Consider the following 24,837-nt stretch of genomic DNA (forward strand, 5'->3'; position numbering starts at 1 on the left):
GTTTCCATATAGGTAAAGGATAGATAGATAGATAGATAGATAAAAGTTAGTTTTTCCTAACAAGCACAAAAGACAATTTGTGAAAACCGATGTCTCGTGTGTGCATTATAGGGTTGGCTGATGACCGTTGGTTGAGTTGTAATAACCTGGAGGAGAAGCTTTTATTTTATTTTATTTGTTACAAATAAGTTTAGAGCAAGGCTGTACATATTCTCTGCCGCTTTCAGAGGAATTTGGAAAGGGAGAGCTCATTTCTGTGGTATTTATGATAGCTGTCTGTTCCTAAAGATGATTTCATGGAAAATTCCCATCAGTGTCCTTAGACTGAAATCAGGGATCGGGTCTGCTGTTCATGTAAGACTCAGCGGGCAAGAGAGCGTGGAAGGAAAGCCACCGCCCCGCTGAGGGTGGCCACCCTGGCCGGCAGGTCGGCCAGCTCAGGCTTAACTTCTGAACGTGGATACCTCTGCACATGTGCTGGGAGCTGCTGGGGTCAGTGCACTTCGTACTTCCTGTCACCTGAAGAGAGGGCTCTGGAGCTCGGGTCCTTCCCAAGGTCTCACCACTAAAGCGAGCAAAGACAGTGCTTTCAGTTCAAGTAACATGTCCAGGGTTTAAATTCTCACAATCCATCTTTGAGTCCCCTCGGGACAGACCTTGTCTCTTCTTCTTTGGCCCTTCTGACTAAAAGCAGCCAGGATTTTTAAACTGACTGACCTTTGAAGATTTCCGAACAGAGGAGAAAATTAGAGCAGAAACCTATTAAAGCTGAAGGTTATCTTTAAAATTACCTTTTCTCATTAGGAGTAGAACACTAGATCATTGAAAGTTTGTTCATGTTTGTGACTGATTGTATATTTAAATAATTTAAAAATCAGTACCTCATTTTAATGTTGAGTTCACTTCATGTCCATATCACCACCATCATTTCCATGAGGTTCTAGGTCTTTTGTAAACAAATTAAACACAGTACTTTCTTTATGACATGAATTAAATCTAGATCCCAATGATATTTGGCACCTTCTAAATACCCAGATGGGCACAGCGTTTGCCTTGAAGTGAAGACGTGCGTGGGGTTTTAATCACATCATGTTTTATTTTTTCTCCTTTAAATATCGCCTTTTCAATAGTTGCTTCTTAATGAATGACTGGTTGTTTACTGTGGTTTATAACCAAGAATTTGAGCATTAAAAAATTCTAATCAAAATACAGATGGAAAAAATTTTCCTTTTCAGTCTCTCATCTTTTATATTAGAATAAAAATAATTTGTCTTCCTTTTGGAAACTTAATAGATTAAGAAATCCCATCATTCTCTTCTTGAAAACTTAAGTTTAATAAATCAGTTCTGAGGAAATTTAATTACAGTTCTTAAACTATAAGAAGCTCTTATAAAATAAAAACAAGGGTAAAGCTAGAATAAGTTTCACCTCTTGAGCATGACCGTCATTTGAAAGAAAATGCAGTTAACAAATAATTTTTGCTGTATCTTCTCCATTGTTTAATCACTGAAGATACTTGGATTTTTTTCTTTAAACAGCAGAAACAAGGCATGGAATTTGTTCTCTACCCAGGTAAAGATCATTTGAGTCCAAAGACCAGATTGCAAAACAGGCCTCAGATACCTACAGAGGTTGAGAGATGTTCAAGACAACCTGAAGGCAAGAAGGGGTGTGCTCTGTTGTAGGAGGTCTTAAATGAGAATTTTATTTCAGAATTATACCCTCTTTTATCTTTGAAAGTGAGTATATCTTCATGGCAGATTATTCTCTTGAAACAAGACGGACCCGATGACCCACAGGGAAGTTATGCTTTGGGAGTGCTCATCAAATTAAGAAAAGAGGGACTTCCCTGGTGGTCCAGTGGTTAAGATTCCATGCTCTCAGTGCAGAGGGCCCGGGTTCGATCCCTGGTCAGGGAACTAGATCCCACATGCTGCAACTAAGAGCATGCATGCTGCCAACTAAGACCTGGTGCAGCCAAATAAATAAATATTAAAAAAAAAAAATCAAGAAAAGAAAGAGCTTATAAAAGGGGCCAAGTAGCTCAGAGGCGTTGTTCCTTCTGCTGAACTTCTAAATACGAGCACAGACGTCATAAGAGCAGGTGTTTCCATTGCCCTCTGTGTGTTGTGCCGCTACAACACACACACCTCAAAGACGTCCCATCAGCTCCTGGTTTTCGAGCTTCGGCTGTCCCAAAGGACCCCGAGCACTGTGGGTTTTAGGCTAGGGTTGGGGTTTGGTGAAAGTTGTTATTGCTTCAAAGGCAGAGGGCTGAACTTGGGTAAACCTGTGGCAACCGAAAGCTGTTCTCGGTTCCATGAAAGCAGTGGCATGATGCTTTCAGATCCTGCCTGCAGACTGCCCGGTATGTCTACAGTTAGCATTGCATTTATAATGGAAGTAAGTGATCCGACACTCACGTAGCTAAATATAGTTTATAATTTTGAGGTAAGGTTGAAACATGAAAGATCATGCTTTTCAAACTGCTGTGATGACTTAGACAGACAACTCATTTTAGATAATGGTGAATTAAGCCTGCCAGCCATCTGAACATTTTTCACCCATGTGTTCAAACACCTGCAGTTGGGTGCTAAACGTGCATGTTTAATTGCTTGAACTTAAATTATAAAATCCCTAAAGGATGTTTTTATATAGAAGAAAATAAGTCTCTTGCAAAAACTGTCTGCCTGCTCTCCTGAGCTCCTTGCCTCTCTCAGGACGTTTGTGGCAGTCCCTCTTAGAAGAGGTCCGCTTTGAAATACAGGAAGTTCAGCTCTTCGGGGAAAATGCAGAGGTCTGAACCATGAACAGCATCACTCCAGGCATTCCCTGGGGAGTCCACTTGGTCAGAAACAAGCTTCATGCAAGAGCTGTAGTTCATCCAGGTTTCTTGAAGGTGATGATTAACATGGTCAAAGGTCTGTTTTATCAGCCCAGAGCCCGCCTCTGTTTTTAAGCTCCAGCCATTCACCTCTGCTCTTGCTGACTCTCTGCAGCCACAGAAGATACCAGAACGGGATGAATATGGCCCTGCAACAGAGCAGGGCGCTCTTGGCTTGAGCCTTTTTATTTGTCCCTCCAGCGGTTCCTAGCTGTTGTGACGTCAAGGCTGCCATTTAAAGCAGAGAAAAAGGAAACCGTGGCCTCTCTTCGCATCAGTAGCCTGGACAAGCCGTTGTTTCTCAGGCATCCACAACGCTCTCTGTCTGGCAGAGCTGTGCATTCCATGCCTGGGTGACCTGGTTAAATGGAGGAAACCAAATGCTCTCCGTTGAATGCTCTCCAAAGCAAGCATTCCACCCTGAGCTTCTGAAGCCCAGGCTTCACTGCGCCCGAGGACTGTAAATGGAGCTGCAGCATTGCTCTGCATTATCTGCTTGCATATGCAGCTTCTGTGTAGTCTTAAAATTTTGAGAGCATATCGTTCACAACGGCCTTCATTAACGTACACTGCAACAGCGACATTACGTGCTGCCTTTGGCCTTTGGGGTCAGTGCTACAAAACCCTTTTTGGAAAACCAGTGCTGTGTTAAAAATCTTCCGGAATCACAGTCAGAAGTTCAAAACCGCTGAACTGCCACTGGTTCCTCCCATCCCACTTCTGCTCACCCTGTTCCCCAATTTCAGATTTCTGAATTCTAGAAAGCTCTTGTATTTACTTACATATTAACTTCTCACGGTGCATTTTTGTGCTTGTATAGCCTCTGCGTGTATATGAAAAAGAATCTCTACTATAAGGTGTAGATCGCAGGCTCTGGATTTTTCCTTATGAAGAGTAACACCTCTTGCTTTTCAGAGAGAAGGAGCTATTTCAAAGTATCACAAAACCGCTCTCTGTTTAGCAACAAGCCAAGATCCCTACAGCAGACAACAATCTTGCAAGGCCAAAAGCTCACTAATAACGTTCTGATCGCTTACTTACATGCCTCAGAATTCACCGACTTAAGACTCAGTCTCCCTAGGGCGTGCCTTCTTGAGTTTCTCTGGCATCAGAGACAACATTATTTTATTAGATTCTTGGAGGCGGACATGACAGTTACGAGAAAAAGCACAGCAATCACATTTTGTATTCCAGCATTGTCTTGGTTAAGTCAATAATACGCTTTTGAGGTTTTATGTTACAAATCCCATTAAATCTTTCTCAAAACAACCCTTCTCTGAACGCTTGATTGAAGGATATTTGCAGAAACCAAAACCATTTAATTTTATACAGAGGTGTATATACACGTGTCAGGCGGGATCTTGACACGCGTTGAGGCCTTTATAACTTGAATTATCATAAGACAAAATTCTTCCAGTTTATAAACTCTTGTCTTCTGGGGAAAAAAGTAGAGATCTTCAGGTAACTAGATAAAGATAGAATAGGTGGAGTGGATCTTGTAAAGTTAGAATTTACACAGTTTACTAGACTGCGGTCTAGTTTTGCCTAGACAATCAGACTTGCCCAGAGGCTAGCCTGATGCCATATGAATGCCGTATCTATGCCACTATAGATACAGTGGTGGGACCAGGGCATGGAGCTGACGAGCAGGTCTTCTTTATGGGTGCTTTGGGCTGGGTAAGCCTGAGAATCTTGCAATGAGAGGAAACCTAGGGCATTACTTCCCGTTTGTGGGCTGGAGAATTAGTTCTCTTATTGTTCACCACTATCTGCATGTCAGTAATTATTTTATTCTTCCTTTTTCTGTTATTCCCATTTCAAGAGGTCCTTGTTATCTGAAGATAACAGCTCCGAGAAAACTGTTACTTTTAGAGAATTGACTTAAAACTGAATCGGATATTTTAAACAGTAAAATTTAAAAGAAGATTTTATTGGGATTAAGTCTTGAAAAGTTTAAGAAAAGTTGAATCTCAGTTTGTTTTACGTTATACAACAGAAATTTGGACTATGATGAAACAATAGGCTATTAGACCAAAGATTGTTCACTTCTGTGGCAGAATCATAAAGAGGGTGATTTTTGTTAGAAGCATTTAATTTCCCCAAGGACCTCGCTTGATCTTTTGATACACAAGCCATTCTCTCGAAGAGCCTACCTCTCGTGTAATCATATCTGTTGACTTTTGCTTCCTCAGTTGTTAACTGTTCAAACTCCCTTTGATCCTTATTTGTCAGTGACTGTGTGTGACTCAGGCAGTTCCCCAGCATCACTTTTATCAGCTATGTGTAAAACTGCAGTTTCTGTTACAAGTGAACTACATTGTATTTGCATTTTTATTCTGTAGTACTGAGCAGCCACGAAAGTGAGCAGGAATAGATACTGATGTTAACACTAAGTGATCACTTTGTCATTGTTGTTTATATTCTGATGATCGGTGCTTCCTTTTGCATCCTGGTAACTACAGGGACTCAGAGAATGATCATTCAGGTAGTTACATGGTACATTTAAAGCACTCAGTATGGCTTAGTGGGCTTTATAATCAACCACATGTAGATTTGTATGCCATTCCTGGCACTTGATAGATTTTATAACCTTGGGTGAGTTATTCGCAGAACCTCAGATCCTTGGTGTGTAATGTAGAGTCATAAAACCAACCTTGTGGAGTGGTCATGGGGATTAGAGCCCACATATACAAAATTCCTGGGTAATGCATAGTGCATGTAGCTCAAGAAATGATCCCTGTTAGGGTCACTGTTGCCGTTGTGTGGTGCCGTACGTTTTATGAGACTTTCACGTTCAGCTCAGGCTGAAGAACTTAAACTTTAGCCAAGTCACTGAACATTTTTAAGGTGTGCATTTACCTGAGGAAACTAAGTTTCAGAACGTCATATTTGGTGACTGTGTATGTCCCAGATTAGATCATATCATTTGATAACCATTTTCTTCATGCTGTAGATGAGAACACCAAGTTCCAAGGAAACCACATACACATTTCTCAGGACCACATGGTTTGCATCTGGCAGAGGCAAACCCAGAACCCAATCCTCCTACCCTTTACTGTGTTCTTCTGCCACGCAGTTGCTCGTTGGCAAGTGAACAATTAAAAAGGCTGTCACAGTTGTCCAGGAACAAAGTGATAAAGGTCCGACATATTTTTTTGAATCGGGAATGGGCGGGAGAGGACAAAGGCAGCAGTCACTGGAAACAAGCGCTGATTAGACTTGGCGACCGATTGGCTCAGCTCTGCTCCCTGAAGAAGGGTTAGGGTCCAAGTTCTCAAGCCTGGTCCTATGGCCGTACAATTAATTAAGCTAAGACAAATAGACGTTGTTGGTTTTGTTGTTTCCTGATGAGTTTGAAAGGACCACCCTGTCCAGATGGAAGTATGTAGGATTGAAGGTAGGAGAAGACGCCTGTGTGAAGAAATAACTTTGAGATTCTAATGCCAAAGAAGGACCGTTGAAACCATTGTGCTGTAGAGAAGTATACACACCTCTGTGTGCGTGCGCGCACATGCGTGTGTTAAACTGGATTTTCTGACATATTCCCAATTCAGGACTAAGCCACATTATAACTTACGGCTCAGTTATAATTACAAACTGTTATACCTTCATCAGAAAGAAGAGCTATTCTCATAGATTCTTCTGTGTCTGTGTGTTTGTTTTGTTGGATGGATCCTGCTGTGGCATGGAGAAACAGACTTTGCTGGGCCCTGTTTTGTAAACAAATCTGCTCACACACACTTTCTTCTATCATTGTATGTGTACACTGGCTCTGCTTTTCCCACCAGACACACGGAAGCCTAGGAATTTAGAAGCTTGTTTTCTTTTAGAAATACGCAGCCATCAAAGAAAAATGTGGGCATGCGTTTAAAATGTGCGCATCTACCCAGTGTAAGTTTTTGACTCTTCACGATTCTAACTCTGGGCCATGAACTCCTCAAGAACATTGCAGCCCGATGCACATACGGTACCCCTGGGAGGCATCCTGAAGCCACCTTAAAACTATTGATTGAGCTCAGCAAATAGAGAAAGCTTTCTACCCTCCAAGTTCATTCTGTGGGATTAGTCAGCCAAGATGATAAAGTATAATACTAGTTTTTCCAAGAAGAGGTGATTCGTCCGTTTCTTAGATTGGACTATGAACTTAGCATAATATATATTTATACAGTCACTTCCTACCTGTAGTTTTTTGCATGTTTTATTTAATATTCCAGCCAAGTTCAAGTTTTTATGACAGGAAGTATGTGAATGGTTATGACAGGAGTAAATAACATTTGATTTTATGATTACAGGAAGTAACTTTTCATGCCAAATAAATCTTTGGGGGGAAAAGTGCCCGCTTATTAATTTAACGTACATAAATTTCCCAGAATCTTTGCTCTCTGAAGGGGAAACAAAACCAGAATGTGGTCTTATTTCTTTCTCTTCTTAAGTTTTCTTGTCAACAGATGTCTTTGTTTTAGGATGAGGTATTTTCGGGTATTTCGTTGTGACCCAATATGACACGGAACCATTAAAAAAACTCTGTGTGAATATAATAAGGCCAAACGTTATAGAATAAATAGCATGAAAAGTTTGAATACCCTAAGTAGGAAATTACTTTTCCTTCAAAAGTAAATGACCAAATTATCAATCACCATCGAAGCCAAGGAGCCCCCAGCTTCCAATTCCTCTGGTTTCCACGTTCCATAAGCACATGGGAAAGATAGTTTGTTTAGCATCAGGTCTGCAAATGAGCAAGTTTACAAAGAAAAGAAAGACTTGGATAGAACTTCAGTTATGTTCATCATAGGAGAACTTTGACAGAGGCTTTGTGTTTCCCTGACTTAAAAAAAGAAGAAGAAAAAATAGGACGTAAAGATTGATTTCCCTCATCTTTCTCTTTTCTTCTTAAAGCCTGAGGAGCTTGTAGTGAGAAGAAAATGTCTGACCCATTTCTGAGGACTGATGTTACACATGCATGCGTCACATGAGTGAATGAATGCCTGACAGATCAAAATAATACTCAAGAAGTGCTTCCCAGTTCCGGGCGGCTGTGAGGCAGTGGTGCAGCACCTTGTGATGGAGGGGCAAACCTTGCCTCTGTGCCGGGGATCCTCACTCCACCATTCTGATTGAAGGGATCTCTAGATCCCTTCTGCCTCCAAAACTCAGTGTCACAAATTTTGCAAAGAGGTAGTTTGCAAATTATATGAAGCTGTTCTCAGAGAACAAACTGATGTGTTAGAGTTAGCAGTACTTAGTTGTCATTAGTTTTCTTTCAGTTCTGCGGAGAATATATTTGCATGTGACATGAGTAAAAATCTGCCTCGAGTAGTAGTTTTCAGGGCGGCTTTACCTAACACGCACCACAGCCTGGCGTGGCGGGCAGACGTGCTGACGGAAGGCTCCGAGCAGAGTGATCGAGGGGAGGCTCCCTGGCTTTGAACCCTGGCTCCACCACCTGCCGACTGTGTGACCGTGGTCAAACCCGTAAAGCCCCTGAGGCAGTGTCCTTATCTGTAGGATGGGAATAATCAAGAGAACTGAGCTTGTAGGGTTGCTGTGAGGATCGAATGAGTAGATCCGTGTAGGTGCCTAAACCGGCCCTTGTAGTCAGGTTGCTGTCACCATGGACAAACTGGCTGAAAGAGGCTGGGTGATCTGGACCAGAGCAAAGCATCACCGGGGGAAGAGGCGGAACTCCACGCGAGGCCTCCTGACTTCCCGCGTTGGGTCTGGTGCCCTTCCTGTGTGAGGCCACACCCCAACGTTTCTATAAAAGGGCCACTAAAGAGTGCACTCCTTTCCGTTGTTTAAAAGGAAACTTTGAGCAAACGTTAGCTGTGAAGAACATTTGTGACAGGGTTTTGTTTTGTTTGGGGGGGATGGGGGGACAATGGGCCCAGAGGTCTGGAGAGCAAACACTGATTCTGTGAACTTGGGATTGCAGGATGTCCACAGCGTAGCAAATTAGAGCAGGACCTGGATAGTTCCTGTAGCTTAATCACATTCTGAATACCCACCCTTAGAAATAGTCCCCTCAGCCTCCCCCACTTACAGGAGTTCCTAGAGGGCAACAGCTTCTCAGCAGCAGCCACGTGGGTTGGGTTCATATTCTCCATACTGTCCCCGCATGTATTTTTATGATCTTTATTCTGTTTTGTTCTACTTTTCCTTTCTCTTTTTGAAACCTCTGCATTGGCCACCCAGGACTTAAGAGGAACTTTCATAAGGCACAGTCTGAAACAGGAACAAACTGCATAGAAGCTTTGAGAACTTGGAGCATGTGTATGAACGTGACACAGTGGGAGGGGAAATTAGATATTCTGACATTTGAGGAAGTGTCTGGCCTCTAATCATTCACCAAGCTCAGTATCAATAGGAGTTTTTTTTTTTGTTTTTTTGTTTTGCGGTACGCGGGCCTCTCACTGTTGTGGCCTCTCCCGTTGCGGAATACAGGCTCCGGACACGCAGGCTCAGCAGCCATGGCTCACGGGCCCAGCCGTTCCGCGGCATGTGGGATCTTCCCGGACCGGGGCACGAACCCGTGTCCCCTGCATTAGCAGGCGGACTCTCAACCACTGCGCCACCAGGGAGGCCCTCAATAGGAGTTTTTAAAGCTGTAGATATTTAAAACTGCACTCCCTCTAGGGTTCCTGTTCTTTAGACATCATACAGAGAGGTCCTCTTTACATTGAGCAAGTTCGTGATGAGGTCTTGGGAGTGAGGCCAGAGGGATGACTGTTGTGTAGTAGTGTTGGTTTGGATCAAATCCTTAAGGACATTTATTGGTGCTGTTGTTTACTCATCCTCAATTTGAAGGTTATATTCACACCATGCATATGGTTTCCATACTCTTCTTTTTAAAGTATCCGTTTTGGTAAAATTGTGAAAACATTTCACATTCGTGAAAATTTCCTTCCAGAGAATGAAACACAGACGGTTTATTAAAATTTTTCACATGTATTCTTTATGTTTATCTTGAGTGTTCAAAAATGAGAAATACAGGAGCTGGGGTAGAAGGTATCACCACATTAGAAATTGAGGGCTGAGCGGTGCCATGTAACAAATAACATGAACACATTGGATCTGTTTGTTTTTATTCTTCAGTCCCATTAAGTGGAAGCTCGTGTTTTTCTCTTTCTGCCTGCATGAACTCCTCTGCTCCCGTACCCCACCATTCCCACCCAAGATAGAAGCACATAAACAGCCTGAAAATAAAGGACAGGTTTTTTTTTTTAAGCTCCTCATTTAGCAAAATGTCTACAAGTCTCTTCAGAAAATGAGCTGTGTCACACTGATGCTCCTTAAGATGGGATAAAAGCAATTTTTCTTAGTTTGCCCAGTTATCAAGAAATTCTACTCTTCTCTAAGTGATCAGGTTTGGTTAAAGCCAAGAGAAATACAAAAGGTCACATCTTAGCCCTTCGTGGTCGGTTTTCAAGGGGTGCTTTGGTGCGAAAATCACGTGGTCACTGTTAATGTGAGGGGGTGTTAGAGATAGGTGTTTTTCTGCCCCCATCACAGACAAATCTGAAAATGTTCCTTCTTCTCCCAAACCCCGGGGATGGCACTCAGAGGCTGTGTCTTCAGTGTCTCAGCGCCCAGTGGGGAAGGTGATTTCCATATTCGAAATGTAGGGACAAACGAAAATAGCTCTTTTTCCTTGAAGGGTTAATGTTCTAAGCAGCTTCAGATTGGTTCACTTGAATCTTAAAATTACTTTTCTGGTCACGCGCACTGAAGGTCTAAGCATTTGTGAAATGTCTTTTTTTTTTTTTCTTTCTCCTGATGCTGTTCTCTCTTGGCTGTCTTAATTACACAGGGGTTGAAAAACCAAATTAAAATTAGGCGTGGCTGGTAAACAGCGATCGCGTTGCATGCTTTTAGCTTTGAATGCTCATTGGAGTTACTTCTCCTCCCTGTATTGCTTTCCTCCCCACTTTTTTTTTTTCCAAAGGAAATATCATAAGCTCTTTTAGAAGTACTCACAGGAAGTGAGAATCCGTATGCTGGTTACTCGCCAGCAACTGAGCGTTGACAGGTTGACAGTGCTGCTGCCCTCCTCCCAGATTTATTTGAACCTTTCTGCCAGAGCCCGGGAATATTCAGGGTGTACAGACCAAAGAGTTTTTTGTGTACTGAGGGAGTTAGAAGAGGAAATTGGTCATCGCGCGTCATCTTGGTGGATGGTGATTCAGGGAGCTGTGACGGGGGGTCAGCGAGGCACGTGGCTGCCGCCGTTTCTGAGGTTTCTGCTCACTTCTCAGAGGGCGGGCTGTCTTCTAAAAATTAGTGCTCCCTCCGCCGCCAAAGACGATTCTTTTGCAATGAATCACTTCCAGAAATGAATAGCCACAGTGTTTTGGAATGAAGGTTGTGAAATCCCTCGTTCATAATGGCAGGTTTTCAGTTGGTGGTTTTATCAGAGAGAATTTCTCAAGACCAAAACGAAACTTCCTCTTTAAAAGGAAAGAAAGTACTCTCAATACAGAAAGCAAAAGTATTTCCAGTCTCCTCCTGACGCACTGTCACAGAAGATCTCTGTCCTTGTATTTAGAGATACACATCCATATACTTGCCTGAACGTGTGAGTCCTTGGAATTACGGATTCATTGCCGGTAGCTGGTGATCTCCTACGCAGAAGGTCGCTAACTACAAGAAATGTTACGTGCGGTGAGTAGGTGGTGGATTCTGAAGATTATTGCTAACCCCGTGCTCATCCTCTTGAGTCGTGGATTCAGAGGACTGCTAGCAAGCTCTTAAATACTTCTGCTTTGTATGGTTTAATGGATGGAGCTGCCGGACTCATGGAAGCCTGTGAAAGGTTTTTCAGAGCATGGGTTAATTGCATAATCATTGAATCTTTTGAATATACTAGTCCTTTGGAGGGAGGAAAGATGTTTTACAGAAGGAAGCAGTTTGTGGGGGGCTTTTAGAGATGCACTTACTTCTCTTCTGTATTTTAAGTATCACTCCATCTTCTTGTGTGAAAGAAAGAAATGACTACGCGGTTTCAACAGAGAAAAAGTTACGCCAACTCTTTTTAAGTGAAGAAATTTCATCCACGTGTTACTCCTAACTGGATTTTTGTCCTCCTGACTATTCACAAGGGGAAACTACCCCATGAAAAAGACTAACCTTCTGGCAGTATCTGCGATGTGTCTCACCCAGAACCCGGTGGGCTTTCCATGGATTATTGGGCAGCACTTTTATCGAGGGGGCAAAGAGAGGGAATCCAGTTCCTGGAAACAGTGAGTGCAGCTTCAGAAATTGTTCTGTCTCCTGAGCGGAGAAGTTGTTTGACCTACTGACTCATTTCATAGGAATTGGGGAAAACAACCTAGTGTGGTTTTCATTGTGAGTCCAGGAGGATTCCAAAGTCTGTGTGTCTGCAAATAAGATGAGCTGGAGAAAGGTAGTGTTGCCCCTTGCTGTTTCTACTTGCTTGTTCTCCTGATGGAATTCAGTCCCTTGCTTCCAGGACAGGTCTGGCCTGTGCTTGGAGACCCTTTGTGTGGCTGTTCAGTGGTGAGTACGGATGACAGCAGTTTCTGATTTTTACTAGTGTTTGCTTCTCAATTTCTGAAGGGCATTTAATCCAAGTAAACGCTTTAAAGAGCATTTTTTTCCAGGCACATTTATGCTACGTTTTATGTTGACCTGTAGAAAATACACTAGGTGCGGTGATAGTTATAAAAGATAGCATAACCCGTAGTCAGCAATGAAAGTTAAGATTTAAGATATATTTTGACAGAATAGATTTTTGCAACTTAATGACATGAAGGCAGTTTCGATTTTGACATAATTAAGTGATCTTTTTGGTAATGTTATTTAAAACACAAGTATGGAAGGTAGCAGTATATTCTAGCAAAAATAATATAATTACTAATAGTTCATGAAAGGCATGTATTTTTGGCTACTAACATAATATTTATGTGCAGAGAAACTTTTGATTCTTGATGTTTTGGTTTTAAAGTAAGTTTTATTGAATCAGCTAAAGGTATCAAAAGAGGACAAAGTAAGTATCCTGTACTTGGATAAAGGCAGAAGCTGAGGGTGTTTGAAGTGTTAGATTATGGCCTCTGTATAATTTCATATATGATGGGTCCACCAAATCACACCCTCAAGTTCTGTTCTTCACTCATGCAACAGATGCTTAGTGTATAATTATTACAGAGTTTCGCGTTCTCTTTGGAGATGGATGAGGAGAGAGTTGATTCGGTCATGCTGGCGCTGTTTATCCAATTTACTGCTTTATGTCTGAGTGTCTTAGGGTTGGGCTCTTACCCTTTCCAGGGTGTTGGACCCCTTTGAGATTGTGATGGACGCCACGAATCCTCTTCCCACACTCATACACAAACACTTGCCCGCATTTTCGGCGCTTCTGCAGCCACAGTGGGGCTCATCCGCGGGCCCCGCTTAAGGGCCCGGCAAGAGCAAGACCTCACCATGACTCTGCCGTTCCCTAGCTTCCCAGCAAACTCTAGAATTTAAAAGAGGAGCCATCCAAGTCGGAAAGAAGTCATTCTCTGTGGTTGCTGGGTGGGGATGAATATAAGGTAGTTTAGCTGAGTACACAAAAAAACGCCATTAAAAAGAAAATGTAGCCCCTATAGGCCGTCAACTAAATTTAAGTCAGTACTGTAATGCGGTTGTGGAAAAACATAGACATGATTCTTGAGTGTATTAAAAGGAGTATGACATAAAAGGGTAAGAAAATAAGACTTGCATTAGTCAGACTCATTATTATGTCCAATCTGAGTCACATTTGAACAAAGATTTTGGGTAATTGTGAAGAGCTCCGATATACAAGCAACAGAAAGTTATATACCCTTCTAGCAAAAGAGAAAGTAACCAGAGGTTTTAGTCCCCAAAAGGCTAAAGGATTTCTTGCTAAAGGTTTTTAAGTAGTAACAGTCTGATTTATCTTTGTAACACACTGCCTGCTTTCAGCAAATTGCAGTCCTTTAAATGGCTGTCCTGTGTAGGGACACTTGTAGCACTTCTGTGATAGCTTTGGCAAGAGCAAATAAATTCAAATAAAACCAAAGAGATGTCGTCAAGACATAAAATGTATAATAAATACACTTCTTTGTTGATTAATAGATAAGAAAATCTCGATTGCCAAGATGATAAAGTAAACGAGTGGCTGAGGGAAGTTATGAAATCTCTGGGATCTCTTTCAAGATGAGAATAGGGAATTCTGTTTTAGACGGTGGAAACATTTATTAATTCCTTCTACAAGCTCTGAGGGCCTCCTTTGCTAGATGCTCACGATCTGATAGAGGAGGCAAAGGTACAAAAACAGATTCGCAGTGTATGATTAGTGCTCTGGTGGCAGGAAAAACAGCACGTGCCGCAGGACCTCATAACACTCAGCCACCATCCGTGAGTCTTCCCAGCGGAGGCGGTGTCTGAATTCACCCTTAAAGGACAGCCTTCAAGGAGTTAGCTGGACCAGGAAGGCAGACGTGGTGGTGAGGGCTTCAGGCAGGAGGAACAGTGTAGGCACAGGCTCAGAGCAATAGGTGGTATGGTGGAGGGTGTGGGGAAAGGAATGATGAGAAGAAGGTGAAGCAGAAGGAATCACTGATAGAGGGGTCTAATGCGCTGTGCCGTGTTTGCCTGAAGGTGTCCACCTAGGAGGGTAACGAGGCCAGATGTACCCTTCAGAAAGATCACAGGGCTGCCCTGGACGGACACCGATGGCTGTGGATTCCAGAGAGATTAGCGAGGTGAAAATGGGGAAAATGTGAAGTAAGGTTAGTGGCTTAGGTTATTAGTTGGTATCGATCACCACAGAATGAAATCCGAGAGGAAAAAAGGTTTGGAGGGGAAGACAAGGCGACATGGATGGAGCAGGCTGAGGTGTAAGAGCCCAAGCGGGCCGGAAGGCGGTTTTTATGGGTGCGGACCTTGAAATGTAGGTTAGCAGCAACAATTCGAAGTCGGTGGTGGCCTTGACTTGTGTGAAGACCTGTTGCTAAAGCAGTGGGTCACTCTTCCAAATGGTTTATATGGTATTTAACATTTTTTCTGACTAACTTGTAATGAAACTTTTTTAAAAATGTAGAATAAGATGAAGATGAAATAAAAATTACCTCTGATTCCATCACCCAGAGCTCTGTTAATATTTATGTATATTGATTTCCTTCCGGTATTTTCCTGAATATACACACACACACACACACACAGACACACAGTTGCAAGATCAGCATCATTCTGTATAGGCATGTTTATATCTTACATTAAATGCACATCTTCTCCACATGCTTTAAACTGCTTTAAAAACATTTTTAAATGTTTTTAAATAATGGTGCATTATTCTCTAATTTGGGGGTGTTCAGTTTGCTTCCAATTTTTTAAAAGCTATTTTTACATTACAATAATTATCCTTTTTTTTTTAGTATAAAACTTTTAATTATATTTTGGCTAGAATTTTCCTGAGAAGTTTTTTTTTTAATTGATTTACAATATTATATTAGTTTCAGGTGTAGCACATAGTCATTCAACATTTTTATAGATTATACTTCATTTAAAGTTATTACAAAATAATTTTATAAAAGGTAGTTCGTATCTCTTAATCCCATACCTCTGTTTTACCCCTCCCCCCATTCCCTCTCCCCACTGGTACCCAGTAGTTTATTTTCTAAATCTGTGAGTCTGTTTCTTTTTTGTTATATACATTCATTTATTTTTTAAAAACTTACTATTATTTTTTAAATTTATTTATTTATTTATTTTGGCTGCTCCAGGTCTTAGTTGCGGCATGCGGGATCTTTTAGGTGTGGCATGCATGCAGGATCTAGTTCCCCAAGCAGGGATCAAACCCATGCCCCCTGTATTCCCCCTGTATTCCATGCCCCCAGATTCCTACCCACTGGACCGCCAGAGAAGTCCCTACATTTGTTTATTTTATTGTTTTAGATTCCACTAACATACAGTATTTGTCTTTCTCTGTCTGACTCAGCATAATACTCTCTAGGTCCATCCACGTTGTTACAAATGGCAGAATTCCACTCTTTTTCATGGCTGAGTAATATTCCATTGTGTATGTGTGTGTGTGCGTGCGTGTGTGTGTATGAATACATATATATATGAATGTATACACACACACACACACACACACACCCCACATCTTTATCCACTCACCTGTTGATAGACACGGGTTGCTTCCATATCTTGGCTTTTGTAAATAGTGCTGCTATGAACATTGGGGTGCATGTATCTTCTTCAGTTAGTTTTTATTTTTTTGGATATATACCCAGGAGTGGAATTGCTGGATCATATGGTAGTATTTTTAGGTTTTTTGTGACACCTTCATACTGTTTTCCATAGCGGTTGCACCGATTTACATTTCCAGCAGTGTACAAGGGTTCCCTTTTCTCCACATCCTTGCCAAAATTTGCTATTATTTGTAGATTTTTTGATAATAGCTGTTCTGACAGCTGTGAGGTTATACCTCATTGTGGTTTTGATTTGCATTTCTCTAATAATTAGTGTGTTGAATATCTTTTCATGTGCCTATTGGCCATCTGTATGTCTTCTTTGGGAAAATGTGTATTTAGGTCTTCTACCCAATTTTTTAAACTGGATTGTTTGTCTTTTTGATGTTGAGTTATATGAGCTGTTTATATATTTTGGATATCAATCCATTATCAGTCATATCATTTTCAAATATTTTCTCCCATTCAGTAGATTGTCTTTTTGTTTTGTCCCATTCAGTAGGTTGTCTTCTCGTTTTGTTGAAGGTTTCCTTTGCTGTGACAGTAATTAACCTTTTAAATACATGCATCTTGGATTTTTTTTTTTTTTTTTTTTTTTGTGGTACACGGGCCTCTCACTGTTGTGGCCTCTTCCGTTGCGGAGCACAGGCTCCGGACGCGCAGGCTCAGCAGCCATGGCTCATGGGCCCAGCCGCTCCGCAGCATGTGGGATCTTCCTGGACCAGGGCACAAACCCATGTCCCCTGCATCAGCAGGCGGACTCTCAACCACTGCGCCACCAGGGAAGCCCTATTTTTGGTTGATTTATTCAACAGCTATTTGATGAGTACCCACTCTATGACAGGCATGTGGCATTTTTTAATGGCTATCAGTAAAGTTTAACTTCTTTATGTGTTTATTAGTCCATTGTTTCCTTTTGTAAATGTTCTGTTCATGTCCATTACCGACTTTTCTGTTGGGGTGTAATTATTCTATAATGTATTTGAACTGTTCTGTAATTTATGTAGTCTTGTGTGTGTGTGTGTGTGTGTGTGTGTGTGTGCACGTGTGCATGTGATATTTGCAGAGATATTTTCCCCAGCTTTTTTGATTTTTAATTTTGCTTATGATTTTTTGAGATATAGAACCTTTACATTTTATTTAGCTGAAAATGAAATGATTTTTGTCTGTTTTTTTTTTCTTTGTGACTTCTGTTACTTTGGGCTTAGGAATTCCTTCCCACCCAGAAGTTGGAAAATATTCATCTAATTAAAAATTTAGAGAAACATTTTTAATGTAAAATCCACCAAATTAGAAGTGAAGTGTGAGAAAAAGATCCAAATTTTTTTTTTTTTTCCACAAAGTAGATCCCTCAACATTGTGTGCTGAGTCATCTGCATTTACCCAGTTAATCTTTGGTGCTTCTTTTATATTTCAAGACCTTGTACTGTTATATCTAGCTGTAGGAGTCCATGAGTTTTGGTGGATATTAGCACCCGAGCGGAGATATGAAAATACTTTTTTTCCAACATCTTATTATAAAAAATCTCAAGCACACAGCAAAGTTGAAAGAATTTTACAGTGAACCCCCATATATACACCTACTAGATTCTGCAATCAATGTTTTAGCACTTTTTCCTTTATCATTTATCTATTCATGTGATACCTTTTAAACCTCCTGAATCATTTGAATTCAAAACTGGGCTCAAAGACATTTTCCTTCATTCTGTTTTTTCTCTAACTTGTAGGCTTGATTTCCAGGAAACTTTTAGCAATTTATATTAATACGGTAAAATAGTGAACATCCTAACAGATACCAGAAGAAACCGCTTGGTTTCTCTTAATTTCATGGATATGGTTTGATTGGTCAGCGTCATGATGGTGATTCACATCACGGTGGGTTTGTTTTTCAAACATCATTCTCTATTAAGGGCTCCGTCCTCCACTACAGTACAGTTGCTTTTTGTTCTTTTCGGGTGGAACTGAAGAGGACATTGAAGAAAGGGTTAGAAAGGCTACTCGGTAGACACCGAGATGCTTGTGTAAGTCTGTGGTGGGTGGGCCTTGCCAGAGCTGGCAAGGGGGCTGGCTGGGCCGCAGTGGGCTTTGAGAGAAGGCTTTTGCCGGAGTCAGCCACGTTCCCGAGTGGCTGCCATGAGGCTCTGCCGCCGGAGCCCTCAGCATGAAGGCTGATTTGCCCAGGGCAGCCTGTCCCAGACCTGCCCTGCTAAACGTTTGGCTTTGAATGGCCCTGGTTCACAGCGAGTGATCAGGACGAATAAACCTTAGGTCAAGGAGCTTAGTCACCTCTTTCCAGCCTAAATGATGAGCACCCTAAATTCCCATGAGTTTTTGGTGCTTGAAAGCATCTCAGCTTAGAGATGGGTTTGCAGCCATGTCTTAACAGCACACCGACCTACCGCGTCCGCCTCTTGGTGCAGCATACAAGTAGATGATGGAAGAAGGCACAACCTGAGTTAAAAGACTCACCCGTGGTCACCGCTAGAAATTAACCGTGGTTTAATTTTTGTACTTTTTTTTCCCCATCCAAGCCTCAATTTCCCATATGCAGAATAAGTTGATTTCATTAGATGATATAGAAGATTTTTTTTCTTTATCCTAAACCTTTGATTTTAATCTAGAGCATTAAATGTAGGCCAGTATTCACCCCTTTCTCAGCAATCTGGGAAGACAGTCCTTTTGTTTGTTTGTTTGGTTTTTTTTCCCCAGTTTCTTTGAATAATACTTGCCAGGCTGTTAAGACCATCGATGAAGCTCACCAGACTCCGGATCTAGGGCTAGAATTGTAAAGCCGTTACTTCCTTGTGAAGGGAATGAGAGGGCATTCCCGAGGCGGCGCAGAGGGGGAAGCCTTACTCACGGGAAGCATATTAGCTGACTAACTGCCTACAGAGCATGTTCCCTTCTCGACCTCCGGGAGACTCATCCTGTGGTCCAGTGTCACCTTTGTTCTAAATATTCTGCTCGTAGCGGATGATGATACGATAGTATTTTAGAAGTCTAGCCAACCAGTGCTTTGAAATGGAAGGATAGCTATACTGGAAAAATTTAACATAATCTAAATTGATACTCTAGTAATATCAGTATTCAGAAGAGGCATCCTATTTGAGGGATTTTCAGGAAAAGGAAAAGTTCAAGAACTTGAGTTTTTCCCACGCCGCTGTCCCCTCTCGCCTTTACACTCCAGCAAGACTCAGCTTGTTGCTTCCCAAACCCGCCGGGCCATTTCCTGTTACCCTCCCTCTGAACATGCAGCGCCTCCAGCCTTACCCCTCTGCCCACCTCCCGAGCACCATCACGCCCCACCCAGCCCAGTGCTGCCTTTCACTCTGCAGATACACAAATACTAAAGTGTGGAGTTTATTTGGCTTTCACTAATTTGCCAGAAGCAAGGAGAGGGTAGTTACAAAGCACTACTCTATAACCTGTTATTTTCCACGCTATTAGAATGTAAAGCAGACTGATGTAAGAACTGGCTGTCCCCACCAGTCATCACCATGCTGTGGATAGTGTTTATGAATCGTCTTCTAAATCCACAGCTAGTCTTAAAATCTAGCTTCCGGGCTAGGTCTGCAGGAAATACGACTGTGAGATCATAAATGCTATGGAGTGAGTATGAAGTTATTTACCAGGTCCTGTTACGTTAGCACTTGGGAATCGTACGAAAGCTGCTTTGTAAGCTGGGTTGTACCTGTTTGGAACCTAGTATCTCCAAAGGGGTTAACATGTCAGAAATATAAATGGCTTTAAAATGAGTTTAAATTAAATCATAAAGTTTTTAAACATAAAATAAGGTTTGGGGTACATTCACAGGCAGTGGGATTATATAACAGGTTGGTAAGGAAAATAAGATATGTGAGGTACATCGTTAACTTTTAAGATAGATGTCTTGAAGAGAAAACTCTAACGAAATACCCTATGGTGTTACTCTCAGGGATTTAAGAAAAACAACAGAGGGCACTGAGGCACAGAGAAGTTAAGTTTTTTCTCCCAAGATTACACAGCTAGTAAGTGGAGGAGCCAGGATCAAATCACAGAAGTCTGGCTCCTAAACCCAAGCTCTTAATTTGTATCCTATTCGGTTTCCATAAATGACTCATTTATTGGTGGTATTTTTATCCCTTGGGGCCACTCAATTTCATTTAGTCAGTTATCTCTTGTAGTGGTTTTAACGTATTAGGGAGGATGGATGCAGCCCCCAAAGCTGCGCGTCATCCTGCCTTACCTTGCTCTGGATCTTCACCTGGTTACAGCTTGTCATTAACGATGCACGTTACCACAGCCTGCCCCCACGGCTCCAGCCAACGCGCTTTTGGTAATAAGAGAGTAGTATGTCCAAAAAAGGTAATTAACAAAGTAACTATCCTAGCTACCAAAAAAGCGATGAGGTTTTGCCCATGATGGAATCCCCTTTTCTTTTATTACTGGAAATGAATAGAAACTCATTAATATTGTGCCTTCCAGTAAGTTCAGGCCCTATAATTTAAGCGCACTGTCAGGACCCAGAAATCTGTCATCTTGTGAGACTATTACTGCTTGGTAGGCTGACTACATAATGCCTCGGTCAGGAAGAGCGGTTTTCCAGTGATATGGCACAAAGGCCCTTCGTGCGTTAGTCTCATCTTTTGGCATTACCCCATCCTTACCCCTATTCCATGGCCTCTGGTCCAGCCAGATGAAGCTGGTCATGTTTGCCCTCCACGTGGGATCTCTTTCCTTCCCTGTCTTCCTAGCCAACCACTGCTGTTCCCTTCAGATGAAACCTCCTCCAGGCAGCCTTCCCTGACTGCTCAGGACCAGGTCAAGTGCCCCACATGCTTCCACAACAGCCTCTGCTTACCCCTTTGTGCACACATCATACCAAGTCCTAACTTCCTGTTTCTTGTCTGTCTTCCCTGACTTGCGCTAGCCCTTTAAGAGCCAGGATTGGTATTGTTTACCTTTGGATAAACACCCTGACACACAAGACAGTACCTGACACGTGGCAGGTACTCAACAAATGTTCGAATGAGAGAGAGGTAGAAATGACATACTTGGTGACAAGGGAAACTAATACATGAAATACCCAGTGTTGACAGATCCTAAGGTACATTCATGATATTACCTGACTGAATCCTCACCGCAACTCTGGGGAGTCAGTTTCTTTAACCCCATTGCACTGACGTGGAAACATCAGCTTACCCCGGTGCATATACACAGTTTGTAGGTGGGAAAGCCAGGACTTGAGCTTAGGTCTCTGACCCCAGGTCTTACGTTCTGACATACCATGTGAATATTCCAAGGCCAGTCTTAGTTCAGGTATTAGACTCTGTAACAAAGCAGTGTGTCATTCTTGTCCTCACCAAGTAGGTCCAGAGGGAGAATCCACAGGTTTTAATTTCTCTCCCTTTTAATGTCTTCCTTGGCATCCTCCTACCCCCCATCCCCACCCACGTTTCCAGTGAAAGCCTTACAGTGACCTGTGATGGATCCTGTCCAAGTTTCTAGGTGTTGACGGTGAATCTTCTGTAGGCAGACCAAGCTGGCTGCTGCTCTTATTTGGGGGAGAGGAGTAGTAGAGCTTTGGGAAAAATGGAGAACTGCGGGGGTTCTGGTAAAGGTCTTGAGCAAATTGAGTAAGATCCTGCTGTATTAGGGAGTACAAAATGAGCAGGGTGGGAGGTGTGTGTGTCTGGGCGCCAAGAAAGGGAGCAAGAGGATATGAGTCGGGGGGCTGGTTCGGCTGACAAGTAAGAGGCTATTGAGAGGTTGCTGGCTGTGTAATTGACCAGTTGAATAGATCTTAATATCAGACTGGGGTGTTCTCCACGGGCCTGCTGGCGGGGGCGGGCTGGGGCGGGCGGCAGGGCAAGCTAGTGAGCCGTCGGCGTCTTGGACACACAGAGCTAGGTGTGACGGACTCACCTGGAATGCAGGGCCTGTCGTCATTTCCGTAAGCAGGTAACCCGCGGAACACAGAGTCAGGCAGAGAGAGATTGGGGCAACGTTTCCTAAACTTTAAAAGTTCAGGATTTAATACTCAGCCCTGCTCTGTTCTAGGTACTCCTGGGAATGTTGTCAAAGGGAGGAATTTTAAATTTCACACAGGAGTTAATTTTGCCACCACGATAGAACGTTAGACAAAGTTCATAAATTTCTCCAGCGGTGGTTTGGAGTGTCAGTTATGGACGTCTCCTTTTGTACCTGGTTATCCACAGTAAGAAGCCATCCCAGCATTTTATTATGGTTTAACTGGGGGGGTGGGCAAGGTCAGGATGAAATGGCGATGCAGTTAGAAGTACCTTCTACAGGACCTTCACAGATCAGAGTGACTCAGGGAGGTCAAGGCAGGCTGGCGTCATTGCTCATTGAGTCAACAAAGGTTTCTTGAGCAGCGGCTGTGTGCCCGGCACTGGTCAGCGCTGAGACGATGATGACAGTGATCTCTGTTACCATGGCACTTGAGCAAATGCACAGAAAAGCAGTCTATTGAAACTCAGGCTCCATGAGACGAGGGGAGAGGTGCTCTCTGATGAAAGAGGGCCTTCCTTTCAAGTGGTTCTGTGAGGAGGTGACTTCCAAGGTTAGAGCTGCAGGATGGGAAGGAGTATGTGGGCGGAGGAGTTGGGGGGAAGGTTCCAAGCACCAAGAACCGCACGTTTAAGAGGCTCTGGAGGGCTTCCCTGGTGGCGCAGTGGTTGAGAGTCCACCTGCCGATGCAGGGGACACGGGTTCGTGCCCCGGTCCGGGAGGATCCCACATGCCGCAGAGTGGCTGGGCCCGTGAGCCATGGCCGCTGAGCCTGCACGTCCGGAGCCTGTGCTCCACAACGGGAGAGGCCACAACAGTGAGAGGCCCGCGTACCGCAAAAAAAAAAAAAAAAAAAAAGAGACTGTGGAGTGGGAAATGAGTCTGGCCTTTGAGGATCAGGAAGAAGGCAGGTGTGGCCCAGGTGAGGGAGGGGCAAGCAGGTGCGGCCCCTCAGAGGCCTTCAGCTTGGTCCCTCCCTGCTCTGGAAGGTGTCCATCCCAGAGGTCTCAGGGACATGCTCGATGATCCCCGGAAGTGTCCGCGGCCCAGGCACCCAGGCTCTTAGGAGAGCTCTTGTCCCCAGAAGGCTGCCTGCCACTTTCCTCTCCTGATACTGTCACTTGTTGAGGGGAATAAATAAGGATATATGGCAAAAGCAGATTTTAGTGAAACCAGTAGTCATACCAGGTGCCCCAAAGTGTGAGAATATGCCCACAGGGACTATACAGTGACTTTAAATGGAACTGGTTTTAAACCGATGATCTGCCCGCTGTACCGTGGGTCACACGTGCCAGTCTTGTGAGCGGGAACACAGCCAGGCCGGCAGGATTTAAACAAAAACCCCGGTCAGGGCTGCCAAGTGGAACCTGCGTTCTTGGCCCCCAAGGTTCTGGTGGTCCACGGAGCGGGCGGGGCGGGAGAGGCCCTCTTCTGACGTTAAACCTCCTCCAGTCTGGGCCTCCCCAGCGGGCAGCCTGGCGGCCTCCCGCTTGACGAGTCCCTCCCGAGTCCTGAGTCCCGTGTCCCGTGTGTCCCCTGCGCTGCCCGTGAGGTCGGGGCAGGCCTCTGGCCACGCGTCCCTCCTCTTTGGCCGCGCACCCTCGCTCTTCGAATCACCTCTCCCCCATTTTAGAAGAAATGAACTTCGAAGCCGGGGGGTGGGGTGAGGCCAGGAGGAAGAGAGTGCCAGGACATGTTGTGTAAACACTGCTCACGATCCTTTTTTGTCTTTTACTACCTGTAGGGGCAGGTGGACATGGAGAAGCTGCTGGCAGGAAGGGCTGATTGTTCTCAAGGGTATGGGTTATGCAACAGAGCAGAAGAGCTTTGAGGATGCAGGAGGTCAGAGCAGCTTGTCCACAGGCATTTTACGCAGAAGTTTCCCTTTATATAAGATGCTATTTGCTTGACACTGTCATTAAGAATTCCTGTGCCAGCATTTAGCTGGATCTCTGGGGTGAGTCATCATTGCCAGTCTGGAGTTAAAGTAAGTGATTTCCTTTAAAGGACTCCACTTCCAAAGTTTTCCTGAGATGCCAGGCTGAAGCAGGTACCCTTGGCGCCTGTTTTTGAATAGAATGTCATTATATCCTGGTCTGTAAATTTGTACTCGAGTCCATGAGAAAAAAAAAAAGGAGACTATTCCGCCTTCTTTATCCAGTTACGAAGTGCAGGTAGACGGTGATGTAATAGATTCTGTGGACCAGGCTGTGCTGAGCTTGCGTCTGGGACAGTGACCAGACGGATGAGAGTAGAAGCAGAAGATATTTTTAGTCCGTCAGGGCTGCTCTGAGACATGGGTTCTTCCCCTACCGCAATACTTCCCAGCGGGAGGCTCAGTGCCGGGCGCACTTGCTCTGGTTCACTTCACTTGTCTATTATGCTTTCAAATATTGATGAGGCCTGGTGGGCTGCCGATTTGATGAAGCAGCTTTGAAGCCCACACAATTCAGCTCGAGTCTGTGACATTGCTTAGAGGGCCTCTCAGAGGGCTCTGTGTCCCACCCAGGGACCAGTGCCTTCCCTCTGAGGTGTGGTTTTCTCTGGAAATCGGGGCCTGGGGACATAGTTCACTCTTTTTCTCTTTTCCTACATTGAGGTGATTCAGGCATGTGTGGGAGTTCTGATGCTGACATGACCCCTCTACACGTAGGTTCTTAAAATTTGGGGTGAGCCGATTTAAACCACCAGCAATGGTAAATCAGTTGAAAACTTCAGTGAGGTTATAAGCCA

At 43.4% G+C, this 24,837-nt stretch overlaps 1 long non-coding RNA gene across 2 annotated transcripts in view; it reads left to right on the forward strand.

Annotated features, from left to right (window-relative positions):
• Positions 1-24,837, forward strand: part of LOC112394946 (uncharacterized) — a 234,659-nt gene that overhangs the window by 195,068 nt on the left and 14,754 nt on the right. For both annotated transcript variants that reach the window (XR_003002255.1, XR_003002256.1), the window contains one exon: positions 11,427-11,542. This is a non-coding gene — a long non-coding RNA (uncharacterized LOC112394946). The remainder of the gene's footprint in view (positions 1-11,426; positions 11,543-24,837) is intronic.

This window comes from Neophocaena asiaeorientalis, unplaced genomic scaffold (genome assembly GCF_003031525.2).
Source record: "Neophocaena asiaeorientalis asiaeorientalis breed wild unplaced genomic scaffold, Neophocaena_asiaeorientalis_V1.1 scaffold364, whole genome shotgun sequence".
Lineage (NCBI taxonomy): Eukaryota > Metazoa > Chordata > Mammalia > Artiodactyla > Phocoenidae > Neophocaena > Neophocaena asiaeorientalis.